The sequence below is a fragment of the Mustela putorius genome, unplaced genomic scaffold, assembly GCF_011764305.1.
Source record: "Mustela putorius furo isolate JIRA1106 unplaced genomic scaffold, ASM1176430v1.1 tig00000905_pilon_pilon_pilon, whole genome shotgun sequence".
NCBI lineage: Eukaryota > Metazoa > Chordata > Mammalia > Carnivora > Mustelidae > Mustela > Mustela putorius.
In genome coordinates this window covers 913054-933520 of record NW_025421511.1, presented here as the reverse complement: position 1 = coordinate 933520, position 20467 = coordinate 913054, and positions in this window count along the sequence as shown.

The following is a 20467-nucleotide window of genomic DNA, read 5'->3' as shown; positions in this document are numbered from 1 at the left end:
GGGAATGCTGAGCCCCTAATGTGGGGCTCGATCCCAGGACCCTGAAACCATGACCTGAGCAGAAGGCAGAGGCTCAACCCACTGAGCCACCCAGGCACCCAGGCCTGTTTATTTTTAATGATAGAACTCCACCCTTTGCTTGGCTTTAAGTATGTATGGGATGTTATAAGACATGGTAATAGTGGTGTTCAGACAAATGGAAATGATGGGAAGACAAAAATATACATGTGAAATAAACTTAGAATCTTAATTAAAAATACACATCTTTGAGTGCACAAAGAAAATTATTCAGGATAGACCATACAATGGAAGACAAAACAAATCTAAGTAAATTTAAGATTGAAATCATACCAACTATATTTTCTGAGTTTGATGATATTAAACTAGAATTCAACAAGCTAGAAAATGTTTAAATATGTGGAAATTTACATGCTCTGAACCAATGTGTCAAAGAAATAAAAAATAATATAAAAATTAGAATGAAACTATGTAAATGTAGATATAACATATTAAAACATATGGGATATGACAAAAATAACATGCATTAATAAATTACAAAGCTCTCAAACCACCTAAATTTACACATCAAGGAAGTAGAGAAGAACACACTGAGCATCAAATTAGGAGAAGGAAAGATCAGAGCAGAAATAATTGAAATAGAGAGGAGGAAAACAGTACAGAGGATTAATGAAACTAAAAGCAGTTTTTTTTTTAAAAAGATAAAACTGATGAACTTTCAGCTTGACTAAGGAAAAGAAAAGATTCAAAATTAGAAATAAAAGAAGAGACCCTACAACCAATACTACAGAAATACATAAGCTCTTAAGACTATGATGAGTAATTTCATCAAGAGATTAGATAATGGATCTATTCCTAGAAATACACTGTCCTACCAGGACTAAATCAGGAAGAGGTAGAGAATCTGAACAAACCAATAATGAATAAAGAGATTAAGTCAGTAACTGAAAAATCTCTGAAGCAGAAAATGCAAGGCCCAGTTTCACCAGCAAATTCTGATAAAAATTTAAAGAATTAATAGTAATTTTCTCAAAGTCTTCCAAAAAATTGAGGAGCAGGGAAAACTACCAAACTATTACATGAACCCAGCATTATCTTGATACCAAAGTCAGATAATGACACCTTAAGGAAACTATAGACCAATATCCTCCATGAATATGGATGCAAAAATTCTCAAACTAATAGCAAACTAAATTAAAGAATTCAGTAGAAGAGCTGTACACCATGACTGAGGGGGTTCATCCCGTGGGATGCAAGAATGGTTCAACATATGCAAACTGGTAAGTGTAATACATCACATTAATAAAAAAAAAAAATCCACAGGATCAACCCAACAGATGCAGAAAATGCATCTGACAAAATACAACATATTATTACAGTAAAAATCCTTTATGGGGGAGGAGTTAAGATGGCAGATGATTAGCACACTGAGATGACATCAGGTCACAGGAGTTCAGCTAGACAGTTATCAAATCATTCTGAACACATACAAACCCAACAGGTGATCAAAGAGAAGAAGAGCAGCGATTCTAGGAACAGAAAACCAACCACTTTCTGAAAGGTAGGATATGTGGAGAAGTGAATCCAAAGCAACAGGAAGGTAGACCGCTGGGGCAGGGTCTGGCTCCTCGCAAGCGGTGGAGCAGCAGAGCACAAAATCAGAACTTTCATTTTTTTAAATTTTTTTTAAAGATTTTATCTATTTATTTGTCAGAGAGAGAGAGAGAGAGAGAGAGACAGTGTGAGCAAGCACAGGCAGACAGAGTAGCAGGCAGAGGCAGAGGGAGAAGCAGGCTTCCGCCAAGCTAGAAGCCTGATATGGGACTCGATCCCAGGACACTGGGATCATGATCTGAGCCAAAGGCAGCCACTTAACCAACTGAGCCACCCAGGCATCCCCAAAATCAGAACTTTTAGAAGTCTGCTCCACTGAGGGACAATGCTCCAGGGTAATCAGGAGTGGATCCCTCGTGGGGACAGCATGGTCTCAGGAACCATGAAGTCACAGAAGAATCGGGGGTGTCTGACTGGCAGAGCTCACAGGTGTAGAGCAGGGAAGCTGACTACAGAGATGGAGCTGAGGAGTAAGCTTGCAGCTCGGGCTTACCTTAAACCATGATCCATGGCACAGCCAGGCCACTGCTCTTTGAGCAGGGACCCCACAAATGGCAGATCCAGGGAGACTCACCTTCTATCTCTGGAGGAAGGAATCTGCCAGGTTTGGAGACTCCAAACAGGGCCATGCACCAGAGGCAGAAACTCTCAGTCACAGGCCAGGTGAGCTCAGAGTGTGGCTGGAGATCAGGGAGACGAGAGGGACTGCTTTTCTCCAAGAGCACACTGAGGAGTGCAGCCTTGAACTCTCAGCTCCTCTAGCCAGAGACTGGGAGACAGCCATTTTCATTCCCATCCTCCAGAGCTCTAGGGAAAACATTCAAGGAACAAAAGCTCCTGAGAGTGAACCCGAACACGAGCAGATTACTTAGGCTGGCCCCCGCCAAGGGTGGCACGATTCCACCTCAGGCAAAGACTCTAACAGGTCCTTCCTGCAGGAGATCAACAAGAACATTGAGCTAAGACCAAGCTCACTGATCAAGGAGAACAGCAGAATTCCAGAGGAGGGGAAAACAAAGCATGAAATTCATGGCTTCCTCCCCATAATTCTTTAGTCTTGCAAAGTTAGTTAAATATTTAAATTTTTTTCTTATTCTAATTGTTTTAACTTTTCCTATTTCCTCTTTTAACGTTTTTTAACTAGTTTATCTAACAATACCTTTCTTAAAAAACTCTTTTTAAAACTTTAATTATTATAGTCATATTTTATCCTTCATTGTATCTAACTTTATTTTTTGTAAACATATAGGGTTTTTTCTTCTTAAAAATTTTGGGATACAATTTCTTCTAATAGATCAAAATATACCCTGAATCTAGCACAGGGCTTTGTTCTAGTCTTCAGCCTGAGCAAATTCTCTTCACTTTCTTTTTCCAACCAACTTGTAGTATCAATTCCTTTTTTAGAATTTTTATTATTTTCATCTTTATGGTCATATTCCATTCCTTCATCGTGTTTACCCTTATTTTTGTGTATATATATATATGTTTTTCTTTCCTCAAAATTTTGGGAGGTAGTTTATTTTAAAAGACCAGAATATACCCAAAATCAAGTGAGTGGCTCTGTTCTATTCACCGGTCTAATATATATATATATATCTTTTTAATTAAAAAAAAATTTTTTTAATGTCTTTTTACCTCCTTCTCTCCCCAATTTGGAGTTTCCTCAGATTCGACTAGCATACATTTCTCTGGGGTCTTTGCCACCCTTTTACTATTTTATTCTCTCATCTATATATTCTTATCTGGATAAAATGACTAGGCAGAAAAACTCACCACAAAAAACAAAAACAAAAACAAAAACAAAACAAGAGACAGTATGGAAGGCTAGGGACCTAATCAATACAGACATTGGTAATATGTCAGATCTGGAGTTCAGAATGATGATTCTCAAGGTGCAAGCTGGGCTCGAAAAAGGCATGGAAGGTAGTAGAGAAACTCTGGAGAAATAAAAGCCCTTTCTGGAGAAATGAAAGAACTAAACCTAACCAAGTTGAAATAAAAGCTATTAATAAGGTACAATAAAAAATGGTGGCTCTTACTGCTAGGATAAATGAGGAAGAAGAGATAACCAGTGATTTAAAAGAACAAATGATAGAGAATAAAGAAGCTGAGCAAAAGAGAGACAAACAGCTACTGGACCAGAAGAAGAGAATTCGAGAGATAGGTGATACCATAAGATGAAACAATATTAGAATAATTGGGATTCCAGAAGAAGAAGGAAAGATAGGGGTGGAAGGTATATTGGAGCAAATTATAGTACAGAATGTCCCTAATATGGCAAAGGGAACAAGCATCAAAATCCAGGAGGCACAGAGAACCTCCCTCAAAATCAATAAAAATAGGTCCACATCACTTCATCTAATAGTAAAACATACAAGTCTTAGTGACAAAGAGAAAATCCTGAAAGCACAGAACAAGAAGCCTGTAACATATAATATTAAAAATATTAGATTGGCAGCAGACTTATCCACAGAGAACTGGCAAGCCAGAAAGAACTGGCATGATATATTCAGAGCACTAAATGAGAAAAACATGCAGCCAAGAATACTATATCCAACTAGGCTGTCATTGAAAATAGGAGAGATAAAAAGACTCCAGGACAAACAAAAATGAAAAGAATTTGGAAACACCAAACCAGCCCTACAGGAAATATTGAAAGGGGTCCTCTAAGCAAGGAGAGAGCCTAAACGTAGTAGACCAGAAAGGAACAGAGACAATATACAGTAACAGTCACCTTACAGGCAATACAATGGTCTTTCAATACTTACCCTGAATGTAAATGGCTAAATGCCCCAATCAAAAGACACAGGGTATCAGAATGGATAAAAAACAAAACCCATCAATATGACAACTACAAGAAACTCATTTTAGAGACAAAGGCACCTCCATATTGAAAGTGAGGGGGTGGAAAACAATTTACCATGCTAATGGACATCAAAAGAAAGCTGGGGTGGCAATCCTTATATTAGATCAATTAGATTTTAAGCCAAAGACTACAATAAGAGATGAGGAAGCACTATATCATACATAAATGGTCTGTTCAATAAGAAGATCTAACAATTTTAAATATCTATGCCCCTAACATGGGAGCAGCCAACTATATAAACAAATTAATAACAAAATCAAGGAAACATATTGATAATATGTAATAATAATAGGGGACATTAACACCCCCCACCCAACTGAAATGGACATATCATCCAAGTAAAAGATCCACAAGGAAATAAGGGCCTTCAATGACATAGTGGACCAGGTGGGCATCCCAGATATATCCAGAACATTCCATCTCAAAGCAACAGAATATACATTCTTCTCTAGTGCACATGGAACACTGTCCAGAATAGATCACATCCTGGGTCACAAATCAGGTCTCAACCAGTCCCAAAAGATTGGGATCCTTCCCTGCATATTTTCAGACAACAATGCTCTGAAAATAGAACTCAATCACAAGAGGAAGGTTGGAAAGAACCCAAATATATGGAGGCAAAAGAGCATTCTACTAAAGAATGAATGGGTCAACCAGGAGATTAAAGCAGAATTGAAAAAATTCATGGAAACAAATAATAATGAAAACACAACTGTTCAAAATCTTTGGGACACAGCAAAGGTGGTCCTAAGAGGAAAGTAAATAGCAATACAAGACTTTCTCAAGAAACAAGAAAGGTCTCAAGTACACAACCTAACCCTACACCTAAAGGAGCTGGAGAAAAAACAACAAAGAAAGCTTAAACCCAGCAAAAGGAGAGAAATCATAAAGATCAGAGCAGACATCAATGAAATAGAAATAAAAAAACCAGTAGAACACATTAACGAAACTAGGAGCTGGTTCTTTGAAAGAAATAAGGTTGATAAACCCCTGGCCAGACTTATCAAAAAGAAGAGAAAGGACCCAAATTAATAAAATCATGAATGAAAGAGGAGAGATCACAACCAACACCAAAGAAATACAAACAATTATAAGAACATACTATGAGCAACTTTACGCCAACAAATTTGACAATCTGGAAGAAATGGATGAATTCCTAGAGACATATAAACTACCACAACTGAACCAGGAAGAAATAGAAAACCTGAACAGACCCATGACTAGTAAGGAGATTGAAACAGTCATCAAAAATCTCCAAACAAACAAACAAACAAACAAAATAAAATAAAATAAAAATAAAAAATAAATTTAAAAAAATCTCCAAACAAAAGCCCAGGGTCAGACAGCTTCCCAGGGGAATTCTACAAACATTTAAAGAAGAATTCATTCCTATTCTCCTGAAACTGTTCCAAAAAAATAGGAATGTAAGGAAAACTTCCAAACTCATTTTATGAGGCCAACATCACCTTGATCCCAAAACCAGACAAGGATCCCATCAAAAAAGAGAATTACAGACCAATATCCTTGATGAACACAGTTGTGAAAATTATCACCAAAATACTAGCCAATACGATCCAACAGTACATTAAAAGGGTTATTCACCACAACCAAGTGGGATTTTTTTCAGTGCTGCAAGTCTGGTTCAACATCCGCAAATCAATGTGATACAACACATTAATAAAAGAAAGAGCAAGAACCATATGATACTCTCAATAGATGCTGAAAAAGCATTTGACAAAGTACAGCATCCCTTCCTGATCAAAACTCTTCAAAGTGTAGGGATAGAGGGCACATACCTCAATATCATCAAAGCCATCTATGAAAAACCCACCGCAAATATCATTCTCAATGGAGAAAAACTGAAAGCTCTTCCGCTAAGGTCAGGAACACGGCAGGGATGTCCATTATCACCACTGCTATTCAACATAGTACTAGAAGTCCTAGTCTCAGCAATCAGACAACAAAAAAGAAATTGAAGGCATCCAAATTGGCAAAGAAGAACCCAAACTATCACTCTTCGTATATGATATGATACTATATGTGGAAAACCCAAAAGACTCCACTCCAAAACTGCTAGAACTTGTACAGGAATTCAGTAAAGTGTCAGGATATAAAATCAATGCACAGAAATCAGTTGCATTTCTTTACACCAACAACAGGACAGAAGAAAGAGAAATTAATCAATCAATCCCATTTACAATTGCACCCAAAACCATCAGATACCTAGGAATAAACCTAACCAAAGAGGCTCAGAATCTATACTCAGAAAACTATAAAGTACTCATGAAAGAAATTGAGGAAGACACAAAGAAATGGGAAAATGTTCCATGATCCTGGATTGGAAGAACAAATATTGTGAAAATGTCTATGCTACCTAAAGCAATCTACACATTTAATGCAATCCCAACCAAAATCCCACCCATTTTTTTCAAAGAAATAGAACAAATAAACCTAAAATTTATATGGAACCAGAAAAGGCCTCAAATAGCCAAAGGAATACTGAAAAAGAAAGCCAAAGTTGGTGACATCACAATTCTGGACTTCAAGCTCTATTACTAAGCTGTCATCATCAAGACAGCATGGTACTGGCACAAAAACAGACACATAGATCAATGGAACAGAATAGAGAGCCCAGAAATAGACCCTCAACTCTATAGTCAGCTAATCTTCAACAAAGCAGGAAAGAATATCCAATGTAAAAAAGACAGCCTCATCAATAAATGGTGCTGGGAAAATTGGACAGCCACATGCAAAAAAATGAAATTGGACCATTTCTTTATACCACACATGAAAATAGACTCAAAATGAATGAAGGACCTCAATGTGCGAAAGGAATCCATCAAAATCCTTGAGGAGAACACAGGCAGCAACCTCTTCGACCTCAGCCGCTGCAACTTCTTCCTAGGAACATCGCCAAAGACAACAGAAGCCAACTATTGGGATTTCATTAAGATCAAAAGCTTTTTGCACAGCAAAGGAAATAGTCAACAAAACCAAAAGACAACTGACAGAATAGGAGAATATATTTGCAAACGACATATCAGATAAAGGGCTAGTATCCAAAATCTATAAAGAGCTTAGCAAACTCAACACCCAAAGAACAAATAATCCAATCAAGAAATGGGCAGAGGACATGAACAGACATTTCTGCAAAGAGGGCATCCAGATGGCCAACAGACACATGAAAAAATGCTCCACATCACACGGCATCAGGGAAAAACAAATCAAAACCACAATGAGATATCACCTCACACCAGTCAGAATGGCTAAAATTAGCACGTCAGGAAATGACAGATGCTGGCGAGGATGCGGAGAAAGGGGAACCCTCCTACACTGTTGGTGGGAATGCAAGCTGGTGCAACCACTGTGGAAAATAGCATGGAGGTTCCTCAAAATGTTGAAAATAGAGCTACCCTATGACCCAGCAATTGCACTATTGGGTATTTACCCTAAGGATACAAATTTAGTGATCCAAAGGGGCACACGCACCTGAATGTTTATAGCAGCAATGTCCACAGTAGCCAAACTATGGAAAGAACCTAGATGTCCATCAAGAGATGAATAGATAAAGAAGAGGTGGTATATATATACAATGGAATACTACGCAACCATCAAAAGAAATGAAATCTTGCCATTTGCGACAACGTGGATGAACTAGAGGATATTATGCTTAGCGAAATAAGTCATTTGGTGAAAGACAACTATCATATGATCTCCCTGATATGAGGAAGTAGAGATGCAACATAGGGGGTTTGGGGGGTAGGAAAAGAATAAATGAAACAAGATAGGATCAGGAGGGAGACAAACCATAAGTGACTCTTAATATCACAGAACAAACTGAGGGTTGCTGGGGGGAGGAAGGTCGGGAGAGGAAAGTGGGATTACATTGGGGAGGGTATGTGCTATGGTGAGTGCTGTGAAGTGTGTAAACGTGGTGATTCACAGACCTGTACCCCTAGGGATAAAAATACATGTTTATAAAAAAATTTTTTTAATTAAATTAAAAAAAAGAAAAGAATAAAACCTCACTTTTTGCAGAGAATATTATTTTGCATATAGAAAAATCTTAACCAGCAATTTTGATAAGTTGTAGAATAGAAAAATCAATAGAAATCATTTGCATTTCTATATACTAGTGACAAAACATCTGATAGAAAAAACTATTCCATTCCAACAGCATGAAAAATAAAATACTTACTGTATTTTTCTTTCCTGAAAGACATCAAAGAAAACACTACCTAATGGTAAGACATCCTATGCTCATGAATTATAATTAATATTTTTAAAATATCCATACTACCCAAACTCATCTATAGATTTAATGAAGTCCCCATTGAAATACCAATGGTATTCTTCCTAGACATAGAAAAATAATACTAATAGGTGGCTGTCATTTGTGTAAGTATAAAGAATAAACGAGCATTTTGCAATGGGGTAGGGAGGGAATATCAGTGTCTCCATCCATGAAGAAAGCCACAACGTTTAAGTTCAATCTCTGTACCACCCGTGTCACGGATTCTTATTGCTCCCCCTCTCCCTACGCCTTTATTTCTGGAGTAAATAATATTTGTGTCATTTGATTATTTATCTCCAGTACTGTCTGAATTCTAAATACACTCAAAATGCAATCAAGGCCAGAAGTTAGAAAGGATTAACCCCTTTACATTCTAGAGTGATTGCTATATTTATCTTTCAAAATCCAATGTAGCTTCACCCCACAATTTCATCATGGGAAAAAGTAGAAATGATACTGGATACATTACCAGAAAATTGTCAGCATGTAGTTGTTACTAATCATGAATCATTTCTTCTCTTATAAAATAAAAATTTGGAGTACGTCAGCATTACTTTGATACCCAAGCCACATCAGGGCACCACAAGAAAAGCGAACTACAATTCAATATCCCTGATGAATACGGATGCAAAAATTCTCAACAAAATACTAGCAAACCAAACTCTGCAACGCATTAAAAGGATCATATGATGAGCAAGGAGATTTCATCCCTGGGATGCAAGCATAGTTCCACATACACAAATCAGTGAATGGGATACAGCACATTAATAGAATAAAAGATGAACTGTAGTTGATGAACAGATAGGTAAATTGTAGTCTGTTCTTGTAACAAATCACTACATAAGAGAACTCATTTGTAGAATGAGAACATTCCAACCAGGAGAGCAATAATATCCATATGGTTTTCTTCTCTGGCCGCTACCAATCTGTTCGTTCAGATAGGGAGTGCAGAGGAGGATTCTCTTCTAAATCTTCACCACCATCTCTCAAGAACCAAAGAACTGAATTTGCCCAGAGTGCACTCATTCTCTTATTAAAACAGTTGTTTTAACTTCTAAAGACTCTAAGAACTCCACCTACTCCAAAATACCAGATGGAAAAGAGAAGCTAAACTGCCTCTCCATCATCCTTGATCTTCTCATGCTTACCCACTGGAAGGGCATGGGGCTCTGACTTCTAACCAGTATCATTTTCTGTCAGGATTAACTTTGGCTGCAATTTTCACACACACACACACACCCACCCACCCACCCACCCACCCACCCCTGGCAAGGACCCTATAAGTTCCAAGACCCCAAGTCCTTCCAGCTTACTCTTCTGCCACGCAACCTGAAAGAGCTCTTCAAGCTCTGGCTGTCATTTTGAATTCCACCAACCAGAAGAGAGAAATGGAAATGAAGGGAGCACTTCTTTTTAAGAGGTTTCCCAGCCGTCTCGGACAACCCCTCTGTTCACCTCCCACTGACTGCACTCAGCGCAGTCACACGGCCATGGTTTGCTCCAAGGGAAGTTACAGAAACCCTTTAGCTGCATGGCGGTCCTCCCAGCTTCAATTCTGGGTTCTTACCACAAAGAAGGGTAGAATGGACCTTAGGAATCTCTACTACCTCCATTCCAGAAAGTAAGTTTCCATGCTTATCAGTAGACGCCAGCAATAGTTTTTGCAGCTCTGTGTTTTCGTCTTCCAGGGTGTGAAAGAAGAAAAATGGAGGTCTGCTTTGCCACTGTGTAAGCCACAGCTCAGCTAGCTCAGGTGCCCAGTTACACCTGGACCTGGCAAGACCATTACAGAACCTCGACTCAGCTTCCCGTGCTGGCCATGGTGACCTTGGGCTGTGTGCACTAAAGGCAGTTTTTGATGATCGTGTTTTCTGATATTAAATAGGAATATTACTTGTACTTCTCTTGAGCAACTTTTACAGACACTTGGCTCCAAAAGGGGGAACCTCCTTCAGGATAAAGCGTTACTAGAGAATTCTGCGTTTCATTCACCTCTCTTGCTAGAGGAGTACCTACCGATCCCTGATTTTGTTTTCTCATTTTATTACTTGTTTTACTCTGAATGCATCATTGTAAGTTACCATATGGCTTATTTGTAACAAAGTGAAATACACACAAGTTATTACCATATGTCAAGTTTAAATATTTTGGGGAGACACAAAATTAGAAAGGAAGAGTTGCTTCTGAAACGCGAAGCCAAAAGCATGAGTCATCTCTGAAGCAGGCAGCCAGGAGAAACAGGTGGCTGGATATTATCATCAGCGGGAAAGATTGCCACTTGTGGGACAGGATGAAAGTGGATGTAGGTCAGGCCAGCGTCTCAGTACGGGGCCATTGTTGTTCCACTTGAGCAGTGCCTGGCACCGCCGCCAAACCAGCTGGGCCAGGTCATGAAAGGCCCTGGAAGCCATAAAGAGGTGTGACTTTATCCTTAGAAAAGAGGAGTCATTGAAGAGTTTTCAGAGGGAGAGGGGGAAGATCATGTTCATTTTAGAAAAGCAGTGCTGGTGGCAGAGTGAGGCGCGAGGGACGAAGCACCCATGCAGTACTCAAGCAGAAATAATGCCAAGGGTTCAGTGGAAAAGACAAGGCAAGTCAAAAGGCATTTCTTGAAAAAGGAATTGGAATAAAGGAACCCCGCAAGCCAACTGCATAACATTCAGGGTGCGGTGTGCGTGAATGAAGCCAAGCGAAAAGTGGAGGGCTATGTTGAGGCTTAGTATTAAACGGAGAGGATTCAGGGAAAAGCAGGGTGGGGATGATGCGGATGCTGCCTGCTAAGAACATTTAAAATTCTTGTAGCATTCCCAAGCTCAGATGTCAACGAGGCAGATTTTTTTTAATTTTTAATTTTTTATAAACCTATATTTTTATCCCCCGGGGTACAGGTCTGTGAATTGCCAGGTTTACACACTTCACAGCACTCACCAAAGCACATACCCTCCCCAACAAGGCAGATTTGGGCAGTCTGGGCTGTCTGGGCTGCTTTGGGCTAGATTCCAGGGAGATTAGCAAAGAGTGATTAGCCAGACAGGAAGAGGGAAATGGGCTCCTTCGGGAACATATGGGGAACTGGAGCAGCTGTGTGGCCTAAGCACTTTGGGTAGGCAAAGGCAGATCACAGGCAGCTGGAAAAATGTTGGGTGAGGGATTATGCATCAGACATATACAGGACAATGGTCTGGGTTGAGGTTACAAAGAGGAGAAGAGATGGCCTCTAAGTGCAGTCACCAACGAGCATTTCAACAAATTATGGTACCGCGTGGTAAGTCCTGTAACAGTTATCTTCAAGGGACTGCTGAGGGACAAGGGAGTGTCCCACTGTCTGAGAAGGAAGAGGGGACGAGGTCTGGGGATACTTTGGGCAGGGGGAAAGCTTGAGCTAGGTCCCGATGCAGGAGTCAGGGAGGAAGAACATTCCTGCAGAAGTGAGAACACTTACAAAATAACTAAAGTACCAGAGAGCACAGCGGTCGTAGAGAACAGAAAGGAGCTTCTGTGGAGGGAACTCGGGTTGGGAAGAGGCAAACAATGAAGCCGGATGTCAGAAAGGCAGGTGGGGACTAGACTGGGAAGGCCTGCTGCCTTGTCCTGCCGAACACATGCCCCAAAGACATCTAAGGAGGTCTTAGCCTGGATTGTTCCAATACAGCACATACAAACCAACCCAAAGCAGATTAGGTAAAACGGAGTCTATGAGGAAGAACCAAGGATTCTTTCCTTCTCCCCCTTTCTTGTGGGGTACGTGGGCTGTGTGCATGCTGCACTTTTATCCCTGCAGGTTCATTCGCTCTAGTTCTCCCACGGCATCAACGTGTGTGCCATTTGGAGTTTCCGTGATGCCAATTAGGACTGTAATTCTACATGATTTCTATGCCCTACTTCTCAGTTCTTTTGGGCTCAGAATCTCAGTCTCTGATCGTCTGGGACATAATTTTAGTGGGTCTAATACTTGTACAATCCTGATTCACAGATCTCACTTAGGGACCCTGGGGAGCACCCCTAAAGGGGGCATGAATGAGGAATGCACCCCATATGTATCTACATAATGACAATGTGCCAGGGGTATTCAATATGCCCTAGGGGAGGGAAAAAAAATGGCACATCTTCTTGGAATGCAAATTTCCTCTTTAATTCAACAAAGATTTACTGAATTATTGTTTGCTAGGCATTGGTCCAGGCTGTAGAAATACAGCAAAGACAAAACAGTCTCACATCTCAAGGAAAATACATTCTAATTAGGAAGACAAAAATCCACATCACATAAAAATAAGTGTATTATTGGGGGCACCTGGGTGGCTCAGTCAGTTCAGTGTCTGCCTTTGGCTCAGGTCATGATTGCAGGGTCCTGGAATGGAGCCCCACATTGCACTCCCTTCTCAGTGGGGAATCTGTTTCTCCTTCACTCTGCCTCTCCCCTCCACTTGTTCTCTCAAATAAAATCTTTAAAAATGGGGCGCCTGGGTGGCTCAGTGGGTTAAGCCGCTGCCTTCAGCTCAGGTCATGATCTCAGGATCCTGGGATCGAGTCCCGCATTGGGCTCTCTGCTCAGCAGGGAGCCTGCTTCCTCCTCCTCTCTCTCTGCCTGCCTCTCTGTCTACTGTGATCTCTCTCTGTCAAATAAACAAATAAAATCTTTCAAAAAAAATATAATGTAAAGCAGGATAAGGGGGAGTGAAAAAAAAAAAAGACAAGCTGAAACAAGTTAAAGTTTCATTTTTGCTTTCATAATATCTGGAGGTGGTAAGTCCAACACCGGAAGGATACCTCATGGTGTCAGGAACTCACATTCCTTTGGGGATGGGTCTGCCATGTATGCCTACCTGGTTGGCTGCTGGAACTCCAACCATGACCTACAATTTCATCTAAAAAGAGAAGACCACCTAACCCATTTCATACTACCCATATGCTACTTCCTTTTATATTTCACTGGTTAATCGATTACCTAGGTCCAAGAAAAGCTGGGAAGTGGGTTTTATCTTATGCAGCCATGTGCCTAGGAAAATGAGTGATGTAATTATTATAAAAGAAGGGAAGTGTGAATATTGGTGGAAACTAGTGTCTGTTATAAGGTCAGTAAGAACACAAAGGGGACAAAGAGGTCATGTACGATGGTTATGGGACAGTCTCTCTGGTAACATTTGACAGAGCCTGGGAAAGAGGGCAAACATGTTCCTAGATGAGGGAAGAACAGGTCGAATTCTGGGCAGACCCTCCTGCTCAATGCATGGAAAGGATAGCCGAAGAGGAGGCTGGTTGGCTCTCCAAAAAGACCAGAGTAACTTACTGATCAAGCAAGACCACTGCTTACTTACCACAGTAAGAAATATCATCTAGATAGTCCTAGAGTCCCAGAAGAGAGAAGAGAGTGCATTTACAGGGCTTTAGGGTCTGGGCTTGAATAGTTTTATGAAGGTTTCAATGTGGGGACTTAATTGGGTTTGGACAACATTAGTGATGTAACAGTTCATGAGTGGTAGACACAGCTAGGCAAGGACTTCTGAGCAAGTCTGACACACCAACGGTTCTTTGATAAGCACCCTGTGGAGTAGTTTTTCCAGAGAGGGCCATTTACACAGATGAGCCCTCGGCTGTCCTGAGAAGGGTCTGGCTGAGCAGCCCATTGTCGGTGTCAGACGAACACAGAGATTCGTGAAACAAACAAAAAAGTTACTTACTGGTTTACAGCCTTATCTTCCTGGCAAGAATTTCCTGGTGCAAAGAATAAGGTCATGTTGAGAAGGGTTTTGTTAGGTCACTCACAGCTGAAACGCAGAGACAGGCACAGCCATTCTCCATGTGGACAGGAGATGGCTCCTGGGGGCTGGTGGGCCACAGGCAGGACTTAATTTGGATTTCCTTCAAGATGGAGGATCGTGGACAGAGTAGTAAGTAAATGATCACCTTCGCTGCTGCATTCATTTGCTGGGGCTGTCGTAACGAAGCAGCACACGCTGGATAGCTTACACAGAAATTTGTTGTGGCACAGATCTGGGGCTGAAGTCTGCGATCAAGGTGTTGGCAGGGCCGGCTCTTTCAGAAGGCCAGGGAGGAGGAGAACAGGACCCAGGCCACTCTCGCTGGCCGAGAGGCCCGTCTTTACCCACCGGTCTCTTCATGTTCCCTCTGTGAAAGAACCTCAATATCCCCTTCTTCTATGGACACTGGTCATAATGAATTAAAGCCCCCTGAAGGGCCTCATTTAAGCTTGCCTATCTCTGTTAAGACCCTACCTCCAAATAAGGTCCTATTCTGAGATTCTGAGGGTTAGGGTTTTACTGTATGAATTTTGAAGACAATTCAAATATAGTGAATAGAAATGTGAGAGGCAAGAATATTAACAGGGAGACTACATGAAGGCTCTCACAGTGGCATAGGTAAGAGGGGGGCATCTTAGATAAGGATGGTCAAAGAGGTAGAGAGGGCATGGGCTCTGGGTGTGTTTTGATGGTGAGGTCAGTAGAGATTACTGATAGATTGCATGCAGGATGGGGAAGAAGAATCAAGCAGGACTGTAAGGATTTAGCCAGTGAGAAATTAAAACTGGTACTTACTGTGCTCCTTCCTGCCTCAGGACCTTTGCACTTATTTTTCCCTCAGCCTGAAATCCCATCCTCTTAGATCTTTTAATTCCAGTTGTAACTTAAAGTCCTCCTCCTTGGGGAGGCATTCCATGGCCTGTGCCATGTAAAGGTGTCACGTCACCACTAATCGCATCACGTTATCTTAGCTCACTGCTTGCCCTTATAACTCCTTGACATGCGATTATCCATCTCTTACCACAGACATGGAAGGTAACACCAAGACAGGGATCTTATTTGCCTTGGTCATGGCTGTATTACCAGGTCCCACAACAGAGCCTTGGACACAAGCATTCGGTCGCTGGTGGAGTGAAGGAAGGGAGCCCTAGAGCCAACAGTGAGCAACAGAGACATGCGGAGTAACTTTGTTTCTAGTGTGGAGGACTGGGTAGATAACAGAGGAGACAGAAACCCACATCAACCTGCCTTTCAGGGAGACTTGTTTGCTGCTAGAACCCCAGGGTTGAGGGTGGGTTTCAGAGCTGGTTGGATTCAACAGCTACCCAGCCTGTGATGCTTTGTTATGGCAGCCCCAGCAAACAAAGGCAGCGGCCAACGTGATCCTTTTGTTACTCCTTTGTCCAAGAACCTCCCATCTCGGAGTAAAATCCAAATTAAGTCCTTATCTATTTCTCTGCTGGGGGTCAGCACCATCCTAAAACTGACTTTCCATGAGACAGCAAAGTGGCTATGGAGCTGCAAGTGTCAGCCCAGTCGAGTAACTCAGTGGAGAGAGAGAGGAGCAGCTCTTCTGGTAACTTCTTTAGCACAGTGGACAGGATTGTTTTCCAGGATACCCCAATGGTCTTTGGGTCTCAGAAACCCTTAGAGGTTCATCCCTAAGCCAATTTTTGTAGGAACACAAGTAGGCTACTTATAATAGACTGATGGTGTAAGAAACCATTAGACAAAGCTTTAAAAAAAAAAAAAGTTCTATCTATTGATATTTACTCTTTTGGAAATTAAAACAAGAAATTTAAAAATATTTTATCCCTTTAAAAACACTTTAAAACCTATTGCATTTTAACAGTATTTTCGCGGAAAAAAAAAAAAAAAAACCTCCAAATGTAAATTTAATAAGAGTGGCCAGTTACAGGTGGTCTTGCAAGTCTCTCTACTGTTAGCTTAATTGAATACAGCTGGATTCCCTGCGTTCACTCTGTTGCCATGTTTTCTTGGTGGAGGCAAACGGAGAGACTGCAGCCTCCATCAGATATGTAATGGGAAGAAAGGAGTGTATTAGCCTTTATAGAGAAGAAAGAATACACACATTAGAGTAAAACTGCAACTGGTAATTTCTGAGAGGTTATTAGCATCATGGAACTTAATATAGGAAAGTTTTGTATCCACAGGTTTCCCTTATACTTTGGAAGAACCTCTTACCCATGCAAGGATTTGGACATAAAGCAGTGGCTTACAGATTATTGGTTCACTTATTTTTGCATATCTTCTAAAATATTGACATACAATATGGAAAGTCACGATGGTTATTACCGCAAAGTTTTATAAGAGTCTGAAGTATTGAGAACGGGTCAGATTCCTAGGAGCAAATTTAAGCTTTCCAAAATTATCATTTTCATTTGAAAGCTCAAGTTTTATTACCAGCAATACTACCCATTGTTTTCCTTGAAGTGACATTTTGTTCATTTTTGAGAAAATATGCCAGAATAACCATAATTTGTTATTCTTTCAAGTAAAAAGGATGTTCCTTAAAAAAAGAAAAAGAAAAACAAAAAAGGTAGCTATTTCAGTCTGAAAAATCAAAGTTTTCCTCCAGGGAACTACTGTACTCAGTGAAATCATGCATGCTTCACAGATACTCCCTTTTTACTCACACACAATGTTAATGGGTAAGGATTTAATAAGCCTGGGGTTTTTTTGTTGCTTCATCAAGGATATTACCTGAAATGAGGGTGTTTTTGCCGCAAGTATGTGGAGATGAACATGTGGGCGCGTGGTATTTTGGCTCGATGCATGCTAGGGTGCTAGTGGAGTTACCCAAGGTCATCACTGAAAATTCGACACAGTAACAAAGGCAAGTCACAGTTCACTGCCATTAAGAAACATTTCACCCTGGGGCAACCTTCAGGGGCTCAAGGTCCACACTTCAGACACCATTGCCTGATGGCCCACCCCAGAGCCCGGATTAAAGCCAACTTCCCCCAAACAGGACCTTGGTTGGGGGAGGGATGGACATCTGACTCAAATGAAAACCTTCAATCCGGTCAAGAGGCGAAAAGGACCATAGATGCACAAACATCCACTAACAAGCACAGGAGAAGAGCTAGAACACTTTTACAACTCTAACCTCTAGGCAAGACAGTGGGATTTGAACAGCACTGAAAGAGACATCCAGATTTCATTCTACGTACATATATATATTTGAAGTATTATTTAGGTCTTTTGGAACAAGGATGCCTGTTTTAGTTTTACAAGTAAAAAATAAAGGCTTGCATGGTAGCTGACCAACAGAGGCAGAGTACTGGGCTATATAATTTTAGGTTGTTGTTGAATTGAAGGCGTTCTTGTTTGGGATCTTTCCAGCACTCACACTGAGACAAGTGCTTCTGTTTGTTTCTAATGGCATCACAACCAAATCAGCACCCTGTTAGCACCTGGACCGTCAACTTACACACTTGATCAGGTTATAGCTTTAATGACACGCCACACCTGAGTTCATGTACGTTCCTCAAGGGCCTCAGGGACACCGTGAAATCTCATAGTATTCAGGATGAATATTCTGTAGTTTGTACAGAACATGACTATTTACCCAACTCTGCTGTCAGATTATTCTGTGGAGATTCCAAGATCTCTTGAGAATATATACTTTAGGAGGACTGTTCTAGGATCATCCAAATAAGACCTCCTCCATCTGAATATTGTAGAAGTATTATCGTCTGTTTTTTCTACTATGTCCATGTTTTTAAATTTTTTGTTAATATTTTTTAAGACTTTTAATAAAATTTTTTATTTTTTATAAACATATATTTTTATCCCCAGGGGTACAGGTCTGTGAATCACCAGGTTTACACACTTCACAGCACTCACCAAAGCACATACCCTCCCCAATGTCCATAATCCCACCCCCTTCTCCCAAACCCCCTCCCCCCAACAACCCTCAGTTTGTTTAGTGAGATTAAGAGTCACTTATGGTTTGTCTCCCTCCCAATCCCATCTTGTTTCATTGATTCTTCTCCTACCCACTTAAGCCCCCATGTTGCATCACCACTTCCTCATATCAGGGAGATCATATGATAGTTGTCTTTCTCTGCTTGACTTATTTCACTAAGCATGATACGCTCTAGTTCCATCCATGTTGTTGCAAATGGCAAGATTTCATTTCTTTTGATGGCTGCATAGTATTCCATTGTGTATATATACCACATCTTCTTGATCCATTCATCTGTTGATGGACATCTAGGTTCTTTCCATAGTTTGGCTATTGTGGACATTGCTGCTATAAACATTTGGGTGCACGTGCCCCTTTGGATCACTACGTTTGTATCTTTAGGGTAAATACCCAATAGTGCAATTGCTGGGTCATAGGGCAGTTCTATTTTCAACATTTTGAGGAACCTCCATGCTGTTTTCCAGAGTGGCTGCACCAGCTTGCATTCCCACCAACAGTGTAGGAGGGTTCCCCTTTCTCCGCATCCTCGCCAGCATCTGTCATTTCCTGACTTGTTGATTTTAGCCATTCTGACTGGTGTGAGGTGATATCTCATTGTGGTTTTGATTTGTATTTCCCTGATGCCGAGTGATATGGGGCACTTTTTCATGTGTCTGTTGGCCATCTGGATGTCTTCTTTGCAGAAATGTCTGTTCATGTCCTCTGCCCATTTCTTGACTGGATTTCTTGATCTTCTGGGGGAGGGGCCTGGTGTAGTGATTCTCAAGTGTCTGCCCCTTATACCGCCCTTACCTGGGGTCCGGGGTGAGTAATCCGCTCGGGTTTGCTTTCAGGAGCTTTTGTTCCCTGAGCGCTTTCCGTCGAGTTCCGGAGGACGGGAATACAAATGGCGGCCTCCTGGTCTCCGGCCCGGAGGAGCCGAGAGCCCAGGGCCCCACTCCTCAGTGCGCCCTCAGAGAACAGCGCCAGTTACTCCCGTCTGCCTGACCTCCGGCCGCTCTGAGCTCCGAGCCTGCGACCGGTTCAAGGTCACCCCGAGCTGCGAGCTCACTGTCGGCTCTGTCTCTGCAGCCGGCTTTCCCGTTCCAATACCCGCAAGCTCTGCGACACTCAGACACCCCCGATCCTTCTGTGACCCTGCGGGACCTGAGGCCACGCTGACCCCGCGTGGGCTTTGCCCCGGTTTAGCCTCTGGAGCGATGTCCCTCAGCGGAACAGACTTTTAAAAGTCCTGATTGGGGCGCCTGGGTGGCTCAGTGGGTTAAGCCGCTGCCTTCGGCTCAGGTCATGATCTCAGGGTCCTGGGATCGAGTCCCGCATCGGGCTCTCTGCTCAGCGGGGAGCCTGCTTCCTTCTCTCTCTCTCTGCCTGCCTCTCAGTGTACTTGTAATTTCTCTCTGTCAAATAAATAAAATCTAAAAAAAAAAAAAAAAGTCCCGATTTTGTGCACCGTTGCTCCGCCGCTGGCCGGGAGCCGGCCCCTCCCCCCCCCGGGGTCTATCTTCCCGTGCTTTGGATTCACTTCTCCGCCGGTCCTACCTTTCAGAAAGTGGTTGTTTTTCTGTTTCCAGAATTGCTGTTCTTCTTCTCTTCGATCTGCCGATGGATTTGCAGGTGTTTGCAATCTTTAGATAAGCTATCTAGCTGATCTCCGGCCAGCTGAAGTCGTCTCAGCCGGCTACTTCTCCGCCATCTTGACTCCTCCCCCAAATTTTTTGTTAATATTTTTATGTTTCAATACCATCTGACTTTTATTTTGGTGTTATGTTCCTTTACAACATTTTCCAAAAACACAGACAGTTGTACTAACATTATTTTTTGACTAACTCATTCTTTTTACTCTGATTTTAAATGCCACTTTCAAAAAATACAAAATTCACAGTGCATGGATTTGGGGGCTCTTCATTTTGCTCTGCTGAGTCACCTGTCTGTTCACTGGTGAAAATACTACTACTGTAGCGTTA